At 45.3% G+C, this 20,270-nt stretch overlaps 1 long non-coding RNA gene across 2 annotated transcripts in view; it reads right to left on the bottom strand.

The window, feature by feature from the left end:
* LOC137520884 (uncharacterized) overlaps positions 1-20,270 on the bottom strand; it is a 171,311-nt gene that overhangs the window by 114,555 nt on the left and 36,486 nt on the right. For both annotated transcript variants that reach the window (XR_011021967.1, XR_011021968.1), the window contains exon 2: positions 17,879-17,951. This is a non-coding gene — a long non-coding RNA (uncharacterized lncRNA). The remainder of the gene's footprint in view (positions 1-17,878; positions 17,952-20,270) is intronic.

Raw genomic sequence — 20,270 nt, 5'->3', positions numbered from 1 at the left:
CCAGAGTTTATAAATACTCTCACTGAGATGAAGCAGGAAAAAAGGGTGCCGGCAGCTAGTGGACAAAAAGGGCGCCGCCATTCACTTCTATAATAAATATCGTTTAATGGGCGCCGAACAGGAAAAAAGGATGCTGGAGATTTTTAATGTTTTACAACTCTGTTTGTGATGATTTAAGTTCAGAAAATGCGCCCGTGACGAATAACGTTTATACAAATACTAAACATATTTATCGTATTTAACTAAAACATTATTTTAAATTTTATCCCTTACTGTTTGTAAAACATTATTATTCACAAAATAAAGTGATCAGTACGTAACGTAAATTGCAATATATATTTTACATTCACTATTTGTAAAACATTTATTATCCACATAATAAAGCGATTACAAAGGGGGATTTTAGGGTTAGGCAACACCAGGGGGGTCTTAGGTTTAGGCACCACCAGGGGGGGTCTTAGGTGTAGGCACCACCAGGGGGTTCTTAGGGTTAGGTACCACCAGGGGGGTCTTAGGTTTAGGCACCACCAGGGGGGGGCTTAGGTTTAGGCACCACCAGGGGTGACTGGGGGTTATGGATAGGTACAGGGAGGGTTCTGTGTGATAGTAGGGTTAGGTATAGTTACAGTACAATTTACACCACCAGGGGGGTCTTAGGTTTAGGCACCACCAGGGGTTCTTAGGTTTAGGCACCACCAGAGGGGTCTTAGGTTTAGACACCACCAGGGGGGGTCTTAGGTTTAGGCACCACCAGGGGGGTTTTAGGTTTAGGCACCACCAGGGGAGTCTTAGGTTTAGGCAACACCAGGGGGGTTTTAGGTTTAGGCACCACCAGGGGGGCCTTAGGGTTAGGCACCACCAGGGGGGTCTTAGGGTTAGGTACCACCAGGGGGGTCTTAGGGTTAGGTACCACCAGGGGGGTCTTAGGTTTAGGCACCACCAGGGGGGTCTTAGGTTTAGGCACCACTAGGGGGGTCTAGGGTTTAGGGATAGGTACAGGGAGGGTTCTGTGTGAGAGTAGGGTTAGGTTTAGTTTTTTATTAAAATGTTAGTAATACTTACTAATGTTTTAATACACCTATTACGAACGTAGTTATATTTATATCTTCGTAATAAACAATATTTTCAGATTTTATTAAAATAAGAAACGATAAATGAAGGTTATTCACAATAATATACAATTATAACGATTAAACATATATTATCGTTTTTTTAAGAAACGTAATTATACGTTTCGATTTTTAAACAGGAAAGATTAACGTTTTCACAATTGCTGATTTCATACACATTATTTAATGATTTATACATTTGTAAAATATTTTTTGTAAACGAAATACAGCACAATATTTTTATAAACGGTATTACTGCTTTTCGTTTACACCCCGCACCCTTTTTTCCAGATGCCCTTTTTTGATGTACCCCACTGAGAACCCTGCACAGGAATTTCTGAGTAACAGAACTGGTTTCAACAGCAGCTTATCTTATCAGTCACCTCACACCAGCAGCTGTCAGCCTTCTGTCACTGGCAATGGAAAGATTAAGAGTCATAGGACCCAGAGGCGGCCTTTGGGGGTGGCAAGTGGGGCGATCGCCCCAGGCCCCGCACATGAAGAGGGCCTCGCATGTCATGCCTGCCATACCATGTTGATTTTGGTGGTGGTGAAGGAAAGGTCTACAGAAGTCTAGCTGTTTGTGTTCTGAGCAGTGTGCCATTCACAAATACTCAGATTTTCCTATTTTGTTTTACACACCTTATATTTTGCACCGCGTCCCCTTTTATTGCTTAGGTTTTCGTCTGCAGCATGCTTTACTGTACTATGCCGTTTGCATTTTTGTAATGAATTTCTGCACTGACATGAAGCTTGCCAAATGTCAGATTAAGGTAACGTGCAAGAGCTCCAGCCTGAGGGCCCCAGGGGCATTTAGGTAAGTCAAGCATGGACTGGAGCTAGAGGGGGCTCAGGCTGGAGCTTTCAGACTGGCTGGGGATTGGTGCTAGGTTTCATGGGGAGCTAGGGATAGGTAGAGGCTGGCTGGGGAGCTAGGGATAGGTAGTTTGATTACATTACGTATTGTAATTGTTCCTGTATTGGTTGGCTTAGGGGCCTTCAACATGTTTTTAAACAATAATAAGGCATACTGCTTTAGAGGTGGACAAGCCCGTGACTGTAGTGGTACGGTACATGGCCTTCACTTATGCCTCTAGGCCACGCATATGACACTCGCCCCAGGCCCCGCACACTCTAAGGCCAGCTCTGATAGGACCTAGGTAATGAAATAGGTCCACCCACCCTCTGCTCTGCAAATAAGATGACTTTGGTTATTGCCAGGATCCCCTTAAACACATTTGGCGCACAGGCCTTCTCCCATGCAGCCACGACTCTATGGAACTCACTTCCACAGTCAGTGGGAAAGGCTCCTTCTCTGGACAGCTGTGAGAAAAGGCTAAAACCCCACCTCTTTTCGCGAGCCTTTGAGACTACAGAACACAGGGTCACAGAGCTTTGAGTCCCCAGGGAGAAAAGCGCTATAAAAATACTATTTGTAATGATCGCTGCTGCAGCAGCTATTACTGGAAGTAGTAGTGCTGCAGCTCAGGCAGTTCTGATCTATTTCCATGCAAGCTGCATAGCTTTGTCTGTCTTTCCCTGCTGTCAGCTTGTGACTGATTATCATTCACCTGTGTGGGAATCTGCATGTCTGCTCCCATTGGATGACCTCAGTATAAAGATCTGCTTCCTGCAGGGTTTCCTTGGGTTTTCATAGCTTCAGCTTAAGCCTGCCTTGCTGTCGCTTTAGCCCCCGATCGTGTTTCTTGTTCTAAAGATACCTTGCTGGTTTTGCATCATATATTGGTTCATTGCCAATATATATGCATACCAGCACGTTTATTATTTTCCTTGTATTTGTGTTACGTGATACATCAGTGTCGCTGATGTATACGTACACGAACTGTTTATATCCTGTGTTCAGTTAGTCAGTTTTCCAGCACGTTTTGGTAGTTTGCGCGTACCGTGAACACCCGTGCTGAGCTAGTTATCCTGTTCCTGGTCCTGTTTGTGGATTGCGTTCATCTCTGCGAAGAGATAACGAATCCTTCTGAATCCTGTTCTGTTCCTGTTTGTGGATTGCGTTCATCTCTGCGAAGAGATAACGAATCCTTCTGAATCCTGTTCTGTTACTGTTTGTGGATTGCGTTCATCTCTGCGAAGAGATAACGAATCCTTCTGAATCCTGTTCTGTTACCGTTTGTGGATTGCGTTCATCTCTGCGAAGAGATAGCGAATCCTTCTGAGTCCTGTTCCCTGTATTACTCCATTCCTAGTCAGCGTTCCTGCTTATGTCATATATCGGTTCATTGCCGATATATACATATGTTAGTCAGACGTTACAAATAGTTTCATTGATAGCTGTAATTGTAATACGCTAGGAAAACATACTTATTGTATATTTATCTGTGTTACGTTTATCTATCTTAATCCTGCTATTTTCTGACTGTCCTGTCCTGTCTTTGTGAGGCACGCCATCGCCGCATCGCATTGGCTGCCTCATTCCAGTCTGTCTGGTTTTGGACGCTTGCTGTCGCTAAGTAGCCGCTAGCTAGCAAGCGTTCATTCTGTCTACCTGTCCTGATCTCCTCAGTTCTGGTTTGTGCGCTCAGCGCTACTTTGCGCTGAGACGTTATAACGAAAGCATTGTTTGTGGCTGTCAGATCTGCACCGGCTCTGTGCGCCACAATCTCCTATTGGAGTCAGTCCTCCCCTCCACTATACTAGGGATAGCCTGTTTCCTGGTGCTAGTGTGTGTACCTCCTCCACGCCAGCTCATGCGTTGCATGCTGACTGTGGAGAATACACCACCAAGCTTCACATTATGAAAACCCCATTACCAATCCCCATTGTGGGGGGGATTCCCAGAAAGTATGACACTGTTAATTATGGTTCCTGTTCCTTTAAGAAATTTGAAGAACTTAGCTCTGAAACAGAAAATGAGTTTTTCTCTGAATGTGCCAGGTTCCTGACCAATCCTGATCTCCAAGCGACTCCTGTTTCAACCTGGGCACTCCAACTAAGTTATATTTTGTTTAAAGGGGAATTATTCCAGTGGGCATTTGATGTTCTCAATCATTCCGATTTGAAAGATAGACCGCTGGAATTTCTAGCGTTTGTGATCCATAACTGGTTGCGCATAGATCCATTGCCTTTTCCTCTTAATGAACTCCTGGCAGCAGGCCAATCAGCTGCTCCTTCAATTGCTTGCAAGAATGAGCAGCAAGCAGAAAGTGTTACTGATAATTTTCCTGCAGCTTTGAATAAATCACCAAAAACCGCAAAATCAAAGGCAAAACGCAAACGTTCTAAGAAACGTGTCCAATCTGCAGAATCGTTATCCTTAGCGACTGAGACCTATAATGAGATTCTGCCATTAACAGATAATGAAATGCAATTGTCTTTCAGGGGAGTTAAATGGACTTATGAAACTACTAATGAACTTTCCTCCCTGGCTAGGGAAAATAAAGATTTTTGTTTAAAAGAATTATCTGAGTATGATTATGATGAGATATTACAGAGTATTGAACAAATCAACTTATTTGTGAACCAAGGGAAGTTTGCATACACTACAGTTCAACACTTGCTACAGGTATTGGAGATTCTTAAGAATAAGGAATCTGCCAATCACCTGCTAATTAACCCTATACATGTGCCTGCCACAATCATATCTGCAGACTGTGATCAGCCTAAATGTTTCGCTGTTAAGTATGCATGGGATCCTCCATTCGAGAGGGGAGAGATGGAAGCCCTGGTCTGTGAATGGAAGAATGATTCAAGTTCATTTTGTCAATTTTACAGTGCAAAAAGTGAAATGGTATTGAACGCATGCATTAAGTCAGCCTATAACCTAATAGAGGCTGGTGTGTGTAGGTATGACTGTGTGGCTCCCTTGATTGATGTGTGGGAACTGATTTTGGATGATTTTTATGTGACTCCGAATTCGCAAATTTGGCGTTCTGACCCGCCTGCTTCAGCACCTTTGGCTGATTCAGCAGGTGATTCGGAGCTCTTTTTGTGTGAAATTGAAGTGCCTGCAATTCCACCCTGTACCATGGATAACTCAGTGTTACTTCCCAGTAAAACAGAAGCCACTGATACATTCTTAACCTTGCCCTGCGCAAATTTCTCAGCAGAGAATCCAGAGGTCCTGCTGACTTCCGAGTCCAGCCTAGCCAGTACTCATGACTCTTTGTTTAGTGAAACAGACACCAGAAAAATCTTGCCTGTCTCTGCAAACACTTCTGCAGAAATTACCTGTGTTAATAAAGTTCAACTCCTGTCTGATCCAGCAGATGCCAATAGATGCACTACATCAGTTTCCGAGTCCCAGCAATCCTGTCTAGTAAACTCAGAACCCCAGCATCTGAATTTTCCAATTTTACAAATGAATGGTGATTCAGATGCGCAAACATTGTGTCTTGATCTTCCTGTTTCTACACCTCGCTCTAGTTTCGTGAATAGCTCAGAGCATCTGCTATGTGAACCTGAAATCGCAGAATTATTACCTTGTTCAGAAAATTTTCCAATAAATTTGCCCTGTACCATGAATTGTGCAGTAGATCTCTCCAATGAAACTCAGGTCACAGAATCATTATGCTGTCCAGCAGGTGCTTCCATGGTTTTGCCCTGCAATATGGACTGTTCAGTGATCCTGTCCAGTGAAGCTGTGGTCGCAGAGTCTTATGCTTCACCCAGTACTTTGGATACTTTAAACCCTCTAGCAGAGGAGGCTGAAGCACTGCTTACCTCAGTTGGTGTTGCAGTAATATTCACTTGTCTAGCAGCTGTTTTGGAATTACAGTCTGCTCTAATAAAACTTGATGAATTTCTGCCCAGCAAAGCAGAAGCCATTGAAATATTGTCCTCGTCAGCAAGTGTGTCAGATACCTTGCCCTGTACACAGTCTGATTTAACCAATGTTGAGTCCCTCTCCAGTGTTGTAACAGCCGAGGAACTCCAGCCCTGTCCTCTGAATGTTTCAGAAGTCTTGCCCTGTAACATGGATAATTCTGATTCTCTGGTCAAAATAATAGAAATCTCAGAATTTCAGTCCGGTCTGATGAGTGTTCCTGAAACCCAGCCCTGTATCCTGAAAGATTCTGGTTCTCTGGCCGCTGTGGCAGAGGTTCCAGAGTCCCCTTCCTGTCCAGGGAATTCCTCAGTTTTGCCTAGTCCAGTGGGGGCTGCTGCAATACTGACTTGTTCTGCAGCGCCTCATGAGCTCCAATCCAGTGTATTAAATGAGTCTCTGCCCAGTCCAGAGGTAGTTGTGGAGTCCCTATCTGGTTCAGTGCATACATCGGAAGATTTGTCCTGTCTTGTTAGTGCCCCTGAATCTGATTTGTTACTGACTTTGCTGGAATCAGCGACATCTAAGTCTGATCCAGCATTCTCGTGTAAAAGTCCAGTAGTTGCGAAGTTTAGTCATGATGATTTTTTTTTGGCCAGTCCTGGTTTTGGTCCTGTCTTGGCTGACCCTGAGGCTCACAGTTCCTTGACATGCCCAGAGGTTTCTCTTGTGCCGGTGTGCCCAGATGTTCTTTGTGTGCCAGAATGCCCAAGTGTGTCTAAGGTGTTAGCGTGCTCTGATGCTTCCTTAGTGGGAACACGTTCTGATGTTGCCAGTCTGCCTGCATGCCCAGAGATGGTTCTGGTCCCTGAAAGCCCTGATATTGATGTTTGTCCTTGTGGCCCTGACTTGGGAATTGCCCTAGGTTCCATAGGGGTTCTTGATAGTTCTCCATGTGAGCCTAAGGGGCATTCTGACCTATGGGGATCTCTTTGGAGCTTCAAGGTGTTCTGGGAGGTCTCTGAGAAAACTTGTCCTGGTGCCTTGGACTGGTTCAACAGTGGGTTTTGTGTTGGTAAAGACAGTACCGGTGGGCATTGCAAAGGCTTTGGCGTTTCTGAACGGTTCCTGGAAGGCGGTGGGTATCGCTCAGGGAATTTCGGAGGGCTTTCTTCTGGAAATCATGGTTCTGATGGGTGTCACATTGGGGCTTGTAGTACTGATGGGCATGGTTCTGTAGGTTCTGGTTCTGATGGGTCCAGTCTTGTGGGGACTGATTCTGGAATTCGGTCTTGCCGGGCTGTCCCGGTCATCATGAATTATCAGTCGGACTGTTTTGTTGGGAATTTCGGTTTTGAAAAGCGTCTGGAATCCGCTTTTAAAGGCGGGGGTACTGTAATGATCGCTGCTGCAGCAGCTATTACTGGAAGTAGTAGTGCTGCAGCTCAGGCAGTTCTGATCTATTTCCATGCAAGCTGCATAGCTTTGTCTGTCTTTCCCTGCTGTCAGCTTGTGACTGATTATCATTCACCTGTGTGGGAATCTGCATGTCTGCTCCCATTGGATGACCTCAGTATAAAGATCTGCTTCCTGCAGGGTTTCCTTGGGTTTTCATAGCTTCAGCTTAAGCCTGCCTTGCTGTCGCTTTAGCCCCCGATCGTGTTTCTTGTTCTAAAGATACCTTGCTGGTTTTGCATCATATATTGGTTCATTGCCAATATATATGCATACCAGCACGTTTATTATTTTCCTTGTATTTGTGTTACGTGATACATCAGTGTCGCTGATGTATACGTACACGAACTGTTTATATCCTGTGTTCAGTTAGTCAGTTTTCCAGCACGTTTTGGTAGTTTGCGCGTACCGTGAACACCCGTGCTGAGCTAGTTATCCTGTTCCTGGTCCTGTTTGTGGATTGCGTTCATCTCTGCGAAGAGATAACGAATCCTTCTGAATCCTGTTCTGTTCCTGTTTGTGGATTGCGTTCATCTCTGCGAAGAGATAACGAATCCTTCTGAATCCTGTTCTGTTACTGTTTGTGGATTGCGTTCATCTCTGCGAAGAGATAACGAATCCTTCTGAATCCTGTTCTGTTACCGTTTGTGGATTGCGTTCATCTCTGCGAAGAGATAGCGAATCCTTCTGAGTCCTGTTCCCTGTATTACTCCATTCCTAGTCAGCGTTCCTGCTTATGTCATATATCGGTTCATTGCCGATATATACATATGTTAGTCAGACGTTACAAATAGTTTCATTGATAGCTGTAATTGTAATACGCTAGGAAAACATACTTATTGTATATTTATCTGTGTTACGTTTATCTATCTTAATCCTGCTATTTTCTGACTGTCCTGTCCTGTCTTTGTGAGGCACGCCATCGCCGCATCGCATTGGCTGCCTCATTCCAGTCTGTCTGGTTTTGGACGCTTGCTGTCGCTAAGTAGCCGCTAGCTAGCAAGCGTTCATTCTGTCTACCTGTCCTGATCTCCTCAGTTCTGGTTTGTGCGCTCAGCGCTACTTTGCGCTGAGACGTTATAACGAAAGCATTGTTTGTGGCTGTCAGATCTGCACCGGCTCTGTGCGCCACAATCTCCTATTGGAGTCAGTCCTCCCCTCCACTATACTAGGGATAGCCTGTTTCCTGGTGCTAGTGTGTGTACCTCCTCCACGCCAGCTCATGCGTTGCATGCTGACTGTGGAGAATACACCACCAAGCTTCACACTATTATTATATACAGGCCCGGATTTACATCACTGGAACCTATAGGCACGGATGTCTTGGCACCCTAGAATTCACTCTCCATGAACCAACGAACACCCGTTAAACCGCACTGGAAGTGGGCTGGCTGGCCCTGCTGTCACTTCTCCCTTACTTCCCTCGCCAATCATAGGTAGCTACAGGTGTCCCTTAGCACAAGGTATCCAGAAGAACCCTCAGTATTAAGTAGCTAAAAAGGTGCCCCCAAATGAAGTGAGATCTCGTTAGTGGAATGCCAAGAGTTGGGTGAGTAACCTCTCATTTACGCTCCACTTAGGGACTCTGCATAGGGAAGGAGGGCAGGGGACGCTCGAGGAGGGGAGTGAGCCGCCTACAGTGCCTTATGGTAAATGAATGGCCCTGATTATATAAATGATACTGGTACTACTTGTATCCTTATAAATAAAAGGATTATAAGGCAGGGTCACATAGTTGTAAGTTTAGCAAACACATTACAGTGGTTTTCAAAATGTTGATTTTTATAGCTTATTACCACTTTAACGTGTTGGTACACTTATACTTCAGTCAGGGGCACCACTCGTTTTTAATACTGAGGGTACCTCTGGCTGCCTAATGCTAAGGGAGACCTGTAACTTCCTATGGCGGGTAAGGAAGAAGTGACAGCTGAGACAGCCAGCACACTTGGGGTGCAGTTCGGCGGGGTTTGTAGGTTGGTGGAGCGTGCAGTGTAGGGTGCCAGGACATCTGCTGTCATGTAAATCCGGGCCTGAATGCAACTATACTGCTCGACGGACCACAAAGCACCATTATAAAAGTAGCTGCACAGAGAATTTAAATGTGTGCATTAAACACCAAGTGAACACCTGACACAACTGGCTGAGCAAATTTGGCCTGATTGGCTATTCATGAGGCAATGCTCATGCAAATATGCATTTGCTTTCGCATGCCAACTAATGCAGGGTCCATTGAACCAATGCCGCAAAGCGGTTTGCCCTGCGGGAATTAGTTCATGCTATACAGCACTATCCAGGAGCGCCTCGGGGAGGCTTCCCAATGCCCCCATACAACCGGGGGACCGCGGGGTCCCAGGCGCTCTCACTGCCTGGGAACCACAGCAGCACCCCGGAGGGGGGAGGCTGGGTGGCGCAGGCGGCCCCCCCAAGCGTGGCCAGCGCCGGGGAGAGCCATCCGCACCTTTCACCTCCCAATATTTAAAAACAGGCACTTACCTTGACGTCCATTGCGTTCTGCTGCTGAGCATAGCTTGGGTGCAACACATTTGAAAAGGAAAGGAATGAAGCATGGGTCGCACCGAGCTTTGGAGCTCAGGGCTGGCTCACACACTGCACTCCAAGGGGGGTGGAGGACAGGCACTGACAGCCCACTCCAGGACTCACACTACCTGGAATGAGCCATCCGCCACCCGCCTCCAAGGGAAAGAAATTCACAAATCGCTGCACAGAGAATTTAAATGTGTGCATTAAACACCAAGTGAACACCTGACATAACTGGCTGAGCAAATTTGGCCTGATTGGCTATTCATGAGGCAATGCTCATGCAAATATGCATTTGCTTTCGCATGCCAACTAATGCAGGGTCCATTGAACCAATGCCGCAAAGCGGTTTGCCCTGCGGGAATTAGTTCATGCTATACAGCACTATCCAGGAGCGCCTCGGGGAGGCTTCCCAATGCCCCCATACAACCGGGGGACCGCGGGGTCCCAGGCGCTCTCACTGCCTGGGAACCACAGCAGCACCCCGGAGGGGGGAGGCTGGGTGGCGCAGGTGGCCCCCCCAAGCGCCTGCACCCCCTGGCCTCCACCTCCGGGGTGCCGCTGTGTGGGTTCCAGGCGGTGAGAAGGCCTGGGACCCCCGCGGCCCCCCGGTTGTATGGGGGCAATGGGAAGCCTCCTCGTGGCGCCCCTGGATAGTGCTGTATAGCATGAACTAATTCCCGCAGGGCGATTGTTTTGCGGTTTTTGGTTTTGACCCTGCATATTTAGGCATGCGAAAGCAAATGCTTATTTGCATGAGCAATGTCTCGTGATTAGCCAATAGGCCAAATTTGCAAAGCCAGATTTGTCAGGTTCACTTGGTTGATGCACACATGCTTTTTCTCTGATTATAGTTAGCATTGCATTTCTTTCTTCTGAGGGCAGGTAGTGAGTGGCTTGTTTTAGGAGGTGAGAGCCCTGGTGCAGGCTATTTGCGCCTGTCCGCCCCTTATGTGTCGCGCCCAGGTTATGCGCATATAGCAGAACGCAATGGACGTTGAGGTAAGTGCCTGTTTTTAATCCTGGGAGGTGTGTGCGGGCGGCTCTTCCCGGCGCTGGCCACGCTGGGGAGATCGCCTGCACCCCCTGGCCTCCACCTCCGGGGTGCCGCTGTGTGGGTTCCAGGCGGTGAGAAGGCCTGGGACCCCCGCGGCCCCCCGGTTGTATGGGGGCAATGGGAAGCCTCCTCGTGGCGCCCCTGGATAGTGCTGTATAGCATGAACTAATTCCCGCAGGGCGATTGTTTTGCGGTTTTTGGTTTTGACCCTGCATATTTAGGCATGCGAAAGCAAATGCTTATTTGCATGAGCAATGTCTCGTGATTAGCCAATAGGCCAAATTTGCAAAGCCAGATTTGTCAGGTTCACTTGGTTGATGCACACATGCTTTTTCTCTGATTATAGTTAGCATTGCATTTCTTTCTTCTGAGGGCAGGTAGTGAGTGGCTTGTTTTAGGAGGTGAGAGCCCTGGTGCAGGCTATTTGCGCCTGTCCGCCCCTTATGTGTCGCGCCCAGGTTATGCGCATATAGCAGAACGCAATGGACGTTGAGGTAAGTGCCTGTTTTCAATCCTGGGAGGTGTGTGCGGGCGGCTCTTCCCGGCGCTGGCCACGCTGGGGAGATCGCCTGCACCCCCTGGCCTCCACCTCCGGGGTGCCGCTGTGTGGGTTCCAGGCGGTGAGAGTGCCTGGGACCCCCGCGGCCCCCCGGTTGTATGGGGGCAATGGGAAGCCTCCTCGTGGCGCCCCTGGATAGTGCTGTATAGCATGAACTAATTCCCGCAGGGCGATTGTTTTGCGGTTTTTGGTTTTGACCCTGCATATTTAGGCATGCGAAAGCAAATGCTTATTTGCATGAGCAATGTCTCGTGATTAGCCAATAGGCCAAATTTGCAAAGCGAGATTTGTCAGGTTCACTTGGTTGATGCACACATGCTTTTTCTCTGATTATAGTTAACATTATAAAAGTAGCCTCACACCCATACATGCTTATATGTAAGCTATAAAAGTAGCCTCACGCACACATATGTTTATATGTAAGTGTAACGATTGGTGTCAGCATTAACAGAGTTCTTATTATTAGGTGATCTGCAGTATCACCTATAATGCAGATATATACCTGATTATATGGTGATCTGCAGAATCACCTATAATACAGATATACAAGAGCTGAGGAGGCAACCAATAGCAAAGAGTGTAGATAGGTGTAGTGCTTGGTGCAACAATAGTACTGATAGGTTTGACTATGCCACACCAGAGGAGCTGGTGGGCACTAACAGTACCAGACCCCTCACCAGAGACTAGGGCCTTCTGGTGAGAGTAGAGTAGTCAGACTAGCAGAGTTTGGCAACAGGCTGGCAGATACGGTACAAAGTCAGAAGGCAAAGACAAGAAGGTTATAGCAGGCAGAGTCGGCAGCAAGATCAGATGGGCAGAAGTACAAAATCACTGAGAGTAAGAATAGTCAGAACAAGCAAGAGTCATAACAGATAATACAATTTTCAATTATAATTATGGCTATCAAACAATCCTATCACTGTGTGAAATCCCCGGTTTCCTCCCGGATCAAAGCACACCGGATCTATCTAAGGTCTGAGCGCTAATACGAAGTATTCGCAACAGCAGACAAGTTGCTACTGAATCCGCCGTGCTTATGAAGCGGAGGAGACCACTGAGGCACGCCCACCGCACCTCAACCAATCAGCGGCGGCGAGCGTGCCCTGTGACGTCAGCCGACCAGCCGGTCAGCTGACGCGCCTCCTCCTGGCATAAAGATCCTGACGGTGAGCGCACACACGCGCTAATGCACCCCTGTGAACAGCAGAGACACCCGTCCTCGGCGTGCTAGACGCCCGAGGAGCGGGAAGACTGGCAGGCAGAGAAGCAGCTGCGGTGGTAACGCCATTCACCGCCGCTGCTATGTCGCTATTCATTACAGTAAGCTATGAAAGTAGCCTCACGCACATTCATGCATACAGTATATGTAAGCTATGAAAGTAGCCTCACGCACATACAGTGGGTTGCAAAAGTATTCGGCCTACTTGAAGTTTTCCACATTTTGTCATATTACTGCCACAAACATGAATCAATTTTATTGGAGTTCCACATGAAAGACCAACACAAAGTGGTGTACATGTGAGAAGTGGAACGAAAATCATACATGATTCCAAACATTTTTTTACAAATAAATAACTGCAAAGTGGTGTGTGCATAATTATTTGGCCCCCTTTGATCTGAGTGCAGTCAGTTGCCTATAGACATTGCCTGATGAGTGCTAATGACTAAATAGAGTGCACCTATGGGTTATCTAAAGTCAGTACAAATACAGCTGCTCTGTGAGGGCCTCAGAGGTTGTCTAAGGGCTCTTTCACATTAGGGCAGATTTTCTGCGTTTCAACGCAAAGGATAAAGTTTGCGTTACCCAAGGTGAAATGAAAGTCCATAGACTTTCATTTTAGCTTTCACATATAACGCAGCCTTTTTGTGCGTTGCGTTACACTGCACCCAGGCGCAGTTTTTTGGCCAACGCTAGCTTTATACGTTACAATGTTAGTCAATGTAAAACGCACACTATGCGCGTTTTTAATCCGTTAACGCAGGCAATCAGTCCCAGAATGCAACAGAGGAACAATGTAGAAAGTTGAAAACTAAAAGAAAAAAAATTATCTGCGTTTTCCTATGTCCTGTAACGCATTGAAAACGGATTAAAAACGCACACTCACTGTGCAACGCATATTAAAACGCATACAACAAAACGTATGCTTTGAGCATTCTCCAACGCAAGCTCTGATGTGAAAGAGCCCTTAGAGAATATTGGGAGCAACAACACCATGAAGTCCAAAGAATACACCAGAGAGGTCAGGGATAAAGTTATTGAGAAATTTAAAGCAGGCTTAGGCTACAAAAAGATTTCCAAAAGCCTTGAACATCCCACAGAGCGCTGTTCAAGCGATCATTCAGAAATGGAAGGAGTATGGCACAACTGTAAACCTACCAAGACAAGGCCACCCACCTAAACTCACAGGCCGAACAAGGAGAGCGCTGATCAGAAATGCAGTCAAGAGGCCCATGGTGACTCTGGACGAGCTGCAGAGATCTACAGCTCAGGTGGGAGACTCTGTCCATAGGACAACTATTAGTCATGCACTGTACAAAGTTGGCCTTTATGGAAGAGTGGCAAGAAGAAAGGCATTGTTAACAGAAAGCATAAGAAGTCCCATTTGCAGTTTGCCACAAGCCATGTGGGGGACACAGCAACCATGTGGAAGAAGGTGCTCTGGTCAGATGAGACCAAAATGGAACTTTTTGGCCACAATGCAAAACGCTATGTGTGGCAGAAAACTAACACTGCACATCACTCTGAACACGCCATCCCCACCGTCAAATATGGTGGTGGCAGCATCATGCTCGGGGGGTGCATCTCTTTAGCAGGGAGAGGGAAGCTGGTCAGAGTTGATGGGAAGATGGATGGAGCCAAATACAGGGCAAACTTGGAAGAAAACCTCTTGGAGACTGCAAAAGACTTGAGACTGGGGCGGAGGTTCACCTTCCAGCAGGACAATGACCCTAAACATAAAGCCAGGGCAACAATGGAATGGTTTAAAACAAAACATATCTATGTGTTAGAATGGCCCAGTCAAACTCCAGATCTAAATCCAATCGAGAATCTGTGGCAAGATCTGAAAACTGCTGTTCACAAACGCTGTCCATCTAATCTGACTGAGCTGCAGCTGTTTTGCAAAAAAGAATGGGCAAGGATTTCAGTCTCTAGATGTGCAAAGCTGGTAGAGACATACACTAAAAGACTAGCAGCTGTAATTGCAGCAAAAGGTGGTTCTACAAAGTATTGACTCAGGGGGCCGAATAATTACGCACACCCCACTTTGCAGTTATTTATTTGTAAAAAATGTTTGGAATGATGTATGATTTTCTATCCACTTCTCACATGTACACCACTTTGTATTGGTCTGTCACGTGGAATTCCAATAAAATTGATGCATGTTTGTGGCAGTAATGTGACAAAATGTGGAAAACTTTAAGGGGGCTGAATACTTTTGCAACCCACTGTACTTGCTTATATGTAAGCTATGAAAGTAGCCTCACGCACATACATGCTTATATGTAAGCTATGAAAGTAGCCTCACGCACATACTGACTTATATGTAAGCTATGAAAGTAGCCTCACGCACATACATGCTTATATGTAAGCTATGAAAGTAGCCTCACACACATATTGGCTTATATGTAAGCTATGAAAGTAGCCTGACGCATATACATGCTTATATGCAAGTATGAAAGTAGCCTCACGCACATACACGCTTATATGTAAGCTATGAAAGTAGCCTCACGCACATACATGCTTATATGTAAGCTATGAAAGTAGCCTCACGCACATACATGCTTATATGTAAGCTATGAAAGTAGCCTCACGCACATACATGCTTATATGTAAGCTATGAAAGTAGCCTCACGCACATACACGCTTATATGTAAGCTATGAAAGTAGCCTCACGCACATATATGCTTATATGTAAGCTATGAAAGTAGCCTCACGCACAACTGTGCTTATATGTAAGCTATGAAAGTAGCCTCACGCACATACATGCTTATATGTAAGCTATGAAAGTAGCCTCACGCACATACACGCTTATATGTAAGCTATGAAAGTAGCCTCACGCACATACATGCTTATATGTAAGCTATGAAAGTAGCCTCACGCACAACTATGCTTATATGTAAGCTATGAAAGTAGCCTCACACACATACATGCTTATATGTAAGCTATGAAAGTAGCCTCACGCACATACACGCTTATATGTAAGCTATGAAAGTAGCCTCACGCACATATACGCTTATATGTAAGCTATGAAAGTAGCCTCACGCACATACATGCTTATATGTAAGCTATGAAAGTAGCCTCACGCACATACATGCTTATATGTAAGCTATGAAAGTAGCCTCACGCACATACACGCTTATATGTAAGCTATGAAAGTAGCCTCACGCACATACACGCTTATATGTAAGCTATGAAAGTAGCCTCACGCAGATACATGCTTATATGTAAGCTATGAAAGTAGCCTCACGCACATACATGCTTATATGTAAGCTATGAAAGTAGCCTCACACACATATATGCTTATATGTAAGCTATGAAAGTAGCCTCACGCACATACATGCTTATATGTAAGCTATGAAAGTAGCCTCACGCACATACTGGCTTATATGTAAGCTATGAGAGTAGTCTCATGCACATACATGCTTATATGTAAGCTATGAAAGTAGCTTCATGCACATACTGGCTTATATGTAAGCTATGAAAGTAGCCTCACGCACATACATGCTTATATGTAAGCTATGAAAGTAGCCTCACGCACATACATGCTTATATGTAAGCTATGAAAGTAGCCTCACGCACATACATGCTTATATGTAAGCTATGAAAGTAGCCTCACGCACATACATGCTTATATGTAAGCTATGAAAGTAGCCTCACGCACATACATGCTTATATGTAAGCTATGAAAGTAGCCTCACGCACATATATGCTTATATGTAAGCTATGAAAGTAGCCTCACGCACATACATGCTTATATGTAAGCTATGAAAGTAGCCTCACGCACATACATGCTTATATGTAAGCTATGAAAGTAGCCTCACGCACATACTTGCTTATATGTAAGCTATGAAAGTAGCCTCACGCACATACATGCTTATATGTAAGCTATGAAAGTAGCCTCACACACATTCATGCTTATATGTAAGCTATGAAAGTAGCCTCACACACATTCATGCTTATATGTAAGCTATGAAAGTAGCCTCACGCACATACATGCTTATATGTAAGCTATGAAAGTAGCCTCACGCACATATTGGCTTATATGTAAGCTATGAAAGTAGCCTCACGCACATACACGCTTATATGTAAGCTATGAAAGTAGCCTCACGCACATATATGCTTATATGTAAGCTATGAAAGTAGCCTCACGCACATACATGCTTATATGTAAGCTATGAAAGTAGCCTCATGCACATACATGCTTATATGTAAGCTATGAAAGTAGCCTCACACACATTCATGCTTATATGTAAGCTATGAAAGTAGCCTCACGCACATACATGCTTATATGTAAGCTATGAAAGTAGCCTCACACACAACTATGCTTATATGTAAGCTATGAAAGCAGCCTCACGCACATACTGGCTTATATGTAAGCTATGAAAGTAGCCTCATGCACATACATGCTTATATGTAAGCTATGAAAGTAGCCTCACACACATTCATGCTTATATGTAAGCTATGAAAGTAGTCTCACGCACATACTGGCTTATATGTAAGCTATGAAAGTAGCCTCATGCACATACATGCTTATATGTAAGCTATGAAAGTAGCCTCACGCACATACATGCTTATATGTAAGCTATGAAAGTAGTCTCACGCACATACACGCTTATATGTAAGCTATGAAAGTAGCCTCACGCACATACTTGCTTATATGTAAGCTATGAAAGTAGCCTCACGCACATACATACTTATATGTAAGCTATGAAAGTAGTCTCACGCACATACATGCTTATATGTAAGCTATGAAAGTAGCCTCACGCACATACATGCTTATATGTAAGCTATGAAAGTAGCCTCACGCACATACATGCTTATATGTAAGCTATGAAAGTAGTCTCACGCACATACATACTTATATGTAAGCTATGAAAGTAGTCTCACGCACATACTGGCTTATATGTAAGCTATGAAAGTAGCCTCATGCACATACATGCTTATATGTAAGCAGACTGTACATGGTTTGCCATAAATCCCTAAATTGTATAGGGCTGGACTGAAGGCATGTCCTTTTCCTCAGCTTCTGGAGTTTTTCATTAATGCGGTAATAAATTCTGTTCAGTTTATTCCAGTATTATAGTTTTGATTCCATTAAAATTAAATGTCCATGTGTGGCACACGGAGCAAAAGTCCAATCTATAAAATTAATTGTATTCATTAAAAGAAAAAAAAATAAAGAAAAGAAAAGATTAAATGTGGTCACCTTTAATCCAGTTAATTTCTAATGTTGCAATATAGAATTGTCTTCTTAAAGAACAAGCGACACCCATGCTAACCTAGAAATAAAAAACACATATATAAGTTAGATAAATACTACTTCTACTTACATAGCAGATGTATTGTGCTATCCACGTAATGATTCCTGTGAATCTTATAAAGGAAAAGCAGAAAATCCTATTCTAGGCAGTGGCCATCTTGCCAAGCTAATGCTGACATCATATCCTCCCTGACTCTTGTTCCCCCCCCCCCTTCTCTTGCTCATTGTGTATTCATTAGCTGCCCTCCTCCCAGAGTCTTCATACACTCCCACTGAGGTGTATACTAACAACTGCACTGTCTCTTTTTTATTTACACATCCAATCACTGAGTCACCTCAGCCTTGCTTGTAAACACAAGTAATCAGAGGGTGTTGCTGATAAGCAGCTAGGCAGGGAAATAAATGGAAGAGGAGGAATATATTATAGATAAAAAGAAATCCCAGCATTCAACTATTTGGCACTGTTTGGCACTAGGGCCAGTGCTCCTAAAGTATGTGATAACTACAAACCATAACATCAGAAAAAGTTTTGCAAGTTTTGAATGCAGGATTAGCATCTGCATCACTTAATACACTCAGACCAGTTGCTGTTGAAATTTGATTTTTATGGTGACAATACTGCTTTAACCAGCCTGGCGTTCTATTAAGATCGCCAGGCTGGCGACCGGACGTTTTTTTTTTAATAAAAAAAAACTATTGCATGCAGCCAACTGAAAGTTGGCTGCATGAAAGCCCACTAGAGGGCGCTCCTAATGCGTACTTCTGATCGCCTCCGGCGATCTGAAGTAACAAGAAAGGCCGCGATGAGCGGCCCTTCTTGTTATGCTTTCCTCGTCGCCATGGCGACGAGTGGAGTGACGTCATGGACGTCAGCCGACGTCCTGACGTCAGCCGCCTCCGATCCAGCCCTTACCGCTGGCCGGAAGTGTTTGGTCCGGCTGCGCTGGGCTCGGGCGGCTGGGGGGACCCTCTTTCGCCGCTGCACGCGGCGGATCGTCATGCTGCGGTGGCGATCAGGTAGCACACGCGGCTGGAAAAGTGCCGGCTGCGTGTGCTCCTTTTTATTTGATTTAAATCGGCCCAGCAGGGCCTGAGCGGCAGCCTCCGGCGGTAATGGACGAGCTGAGCTCGTCCATACCGCTAGGCTGGTTAAAGAAAGCCTAATGCCAGTTTAAAAAATCCAGTTAAACTTACCTGGGGCTTCTACCTGCCACATGCAGATGCCCTGTGCCCGCGCAATGGCATACCGATCCATGGGTGTGTCCAGATTCACTTTACTGTGACCAGCAGTTGCAGATATACTTTGCATTGTGTAACTGTATTGTGTTATTTTGGACGTGTAAATCTTTCTTTTTAAAAAAAGAAAAATTGTGGATCTTGGCGTGGATGAAAACTTTCAGGGAATGAAAAAAAAAAATAACCACAGGTCTCAGGGAAGCTGAGGTGAATATTTATTTACATAAAGTCGGACATTGCAAGCATGACAAATCTACGGGTCACAAAAAAAGGGAACAGACAACAAATTCTCCCAATCACTTATATTATGTACAGTATATGTGTGCAATTAACTTACTAACTAAGCACATTACCTAAGCACATTCAGATTGATTTTAATGTGATATGTACTTAAAGTGTACCTGAGATAACCTGCAGTTATTAAACAAACATCAGCATCACATCTCACAGCTTATTAGAACAAGCAGTTCCCCTTTGTATGTAGAACAGTGTAAGCTGCAGTGTGCTCTATAATACAGCATGGATGGGGTCTGTGTAAACTTTAAGGGACCCAGACACAGGGGGATAGAAAAAATGTATACATACCTGAGGCTTCCTCCGGCCCCCTTGGGCCTGATTGCTCCCTCTGCGCCTCCCTCCGCCTTCTGAATCCTCTCTAAGGGCTCCTATTAATTTGGCCAGTCAGGGCCAGTCGGTGCATGCGCACACCCCCTCCCCCCCTCCCCCTGGCGTGCTCTGGTGGCTGAGAGAATTCTCTGTGTAGGTGCAGAACAATGCCAGCCACAGGAGCGCGAAGGGGGTGTGGCCACAGCCGTGCCGTACATGCGCAGTAAGCCCCGACTGGCCGAACTTAGGGAGCCTTTATGGTGAATCCAGAAGGCGGACGACTGCGGCGGGGGATCAATCAGGCTAAAGGGGGCCGGAGGAAGCCTCAGGTATGTATACATTTCTTCTACCCCCCTGTGTCCGGGTCCCTTCAAGTTTACACAGACCCCATCCATGCTGTATTATAGAGCACACTGCAGCTTACACTGTTCTACATACAAAGGGGAACTGCTTGTTCTAATAAGCTGTGAGATGTGATGCTGATGTTTGTTTAATA

The sequence above is a fragment of the Hyperolius riggenbachi genome, chromosome 6, assembly GCF_040937935.1.
Source record: "Hyperolius riggenbachi isolate aHypRig1 chromosome 6, aHypRig1.pri, whole genome shotgun sequence".
Classification (NCBI taxonomy): domain Eukaryota; kingdom Metazoa; phylum Chordata; class Amphibia; order Anura; family Hyperoliidae; genus Hyperolius; species Hyperolius riggenbachi.
The sequence above is the reverse complement of the archived record's forward strand: the minus strand, read 5'-3'. Positions and strand labels throughout refer to the sequence as shown.